General features: G+C 33.0%; 1 long non-coding RNA gene across 1 annotated transcript; it reads left to right on the top strand.

Annotated features, from left to right (window-relative positions):
• Positions 1–201: 201 nt before the first annotated feature.
• On the top strand, positions 202–1107 carry LOC147925616 (uncharacterized). Its single transcript, XR_015583728.1, has 4 exons — positions 202–303; positions 407–646; positions 758–844; positions 1037–1107. It is a non-coding gene; the product is annotated as an uncharacterized LOC147925616 (long non-coding RNA).
• The last annotated feature ends 1384 nt before the right edge of the window (positions 1108–2491 follow it).

Here is a 2491-nt window from a genome sequence, read left to right as displayed (position 1 = left end):
CAAGTTGGAGACCGAGAGCGCTTCACTTCTTCTGTTCTATGGATTGGTAAAAATCTTCAGTTTAATATAGTGAGTAATGATTGGTTTTGGCGCTAGGTCGGGGTGAGCAAGCTTGCACTGCTTATGTGATGTTCATGGATTCTTATTCTCATGAAACTGCTGTTTTACTCAGTGTAAGTCTTGTTTCGATTTTACTCTGCAGGTGTGGTCCTTGCAAAGTAATTGCTCTCAAAATACAAAGAGCTATCTAAGAAGTATCAGGATATGGTGTTTCTTAAGCTTGACTTCAACCAAGACAACAAGGTTTGTTCTTCCTTTTGCTATTAATGTGTCTTAATTCTTATGTTAACACATAAATATTGAGAGCAAAAACTTACACATCGATCTCTACCCTTACTCGAGTTAGGTATCTAATTCAAGGAAAGGTTTAACTGTCATTGCACATCTTGACATGTGGAAGTCCAGTTTTGGTCTGTCTTGAGTCAAAAACTTGACCTTTCACACACAATACGTCATACACCACATTGGTTGGGCTTTGGACTTAAAAGAAAAAGTTATGTATTAAGATTTTTACAATTGGAACAAAGTGAGGCTGAGGTATTGCGACAGAGCTTCATTCGCGGGAGATTCACAACATGGCAACGGGGTAAAACCGCTTTAAACCAATTTGCTTTCTTTAACCGATTTTAATAACCGGAAATGTTCTAGTTTATGATTTTTTTTTCTTACTGATTTTAACCGATTAAATGAATGACAGACGTCACTGCTTTATTTCAGAGGACAAGGAATATGGAATGCCATAATTCTTGACCTTCTTCCCTAAGGTTTAGCAAAAGCCCACAAGGTGAAAATTCTTCTTTTATACCCTGGATCAGTTTGGTATTCGGTTAAGTTTCATTACCCAAATCATTTGTTTTAGTAATAATAACCATCATTCAAGTATAAAATATATTGTGAATTTTTTAACACTTAAAGTGATTCTTTGGATGTTGTAACTACTCATTGATGTTGATTATGTCATTGATGTTGCTTGCAGCCATATGATTGTAAACGGTGACTGGTTAAGGGTCAAGACTAATGTGCTCCTTCTCTGGCAGGTCTCGTTCGACCATCCCAACAATGGTTGCAGAGCCTTCACGTCAATACTCATGTTTGGTCTGAAATCATTTTTGTATTGTACACAAAAAAGCAACAACTTCAGTAACGCATTATCATCTTGTTCTATGTCCCTAACCATTAATTCCAGCTAAATATAGTGCATATTCAATTTATCTTGTCTCACGGTGATACTTTAAGTTAGAAAATCTCAATTGTGTGCTCCAGATTCAATCTTTTGTATAGAGTTATGTCTTTTTATAGACTTCTGATTTTTGCTTATTTGTATAGCAAAAGTAAACATAATTTTTGATATCTAACAATTTCTTGACATGAATAATATATAATTCGGTAGAGGAATATAAAGAGTTAATTTTTATTGATTATAAATGGGTAGAGGAAATGTAAGGGTGGTACTCCTTTGTGTGCTTGAGAAAATTTTCAAATTGAACTCTAAGGTAAGTTTTAATTATTTTAATAAGGTAAATGCAATCTAACCAATACAATCTAATTTTATTTATTTCAAAATAAAACACCATATAAAATTAACCTGAAAAAAAAAAAAAAAACACCAAACCAAATATGACAGGGGCTAAATATGAAGACTTGCTTCCAGAATTCTAGGATAAAATAAAAGAACTTGTAGCTACATAATATGGTCTAAAAATTGAAAATTCGGAGTAAGATAAATAAAACATAAAATATAATTTAAATTAAACATAGTGCATGTAGTCCATGAAGCGGTAGATTTCCTTGTAAATAAAGCATTCATCGCATACATCATCGAATTCGTCCAGCAACACATGTGTTCCCAACTTCAATCTCACTTAAGAGAAAATCGTAATCACGGTATTTCCTCACACTCACTATAGAATGACTTCACGACAATTTTGTTGGCATTGTCCTACCACCTGCAGCCCTTGATTCTTCCAAAGTTGGGTAACATAGTTGCGGTAACTTTTTGTTCTACAAAACAACAGTAATTGTTTGCAAAAAAAAAAAAAAAAAACAAAAAAGCACTTCCAAACTAAGTACAAAATAAACGTTAATTTACATAAATAAAAAACTCCATCAATCAAAAAAAAACAAATACAGCCAATCAAAACCACACAATAAATCATCCCACAAAACAATCCACAAATAATATGCTAAAAGATATAATGAATTTTCTATTCCAACACAAACATACAAAAAACACACAAAATAATTAAAATTACACCAAAAAAACACACAAAAACCCTCCCCCGCGGCGTAGAGCGCGGGGTACTATCCTAGTTTATGTAAAAGTTCATGTCTTTTAAACTCCAAAAAGAGTAAAAATACAACATTTTATAAATCTAAGAAGAAAGCATTACCCTAGACATTAATAGGATTGACTAAAGTTGATGTCTCACGT

The sequence above is a fragment of the Camelina sativa genome, chromosome 16 (genome assembly GCF_030686135.1).
Source record: "Camelina sativa cultivar CO46 ecotype springtype chromosome 16, ASM3068613v1".
Classification (NCBI taxonomy): Eukaryota; Viridiplantae; Streptophyta; class Magnoliopsida; order Brassicales; family Brassicaceae; genus Camelina; species Camelina sativa.
The sequence above is the reverse complement of the archived record's forward strand: the minus strand, read 5'-3'. Positions and strand labels throughout refer to the sequence as shown.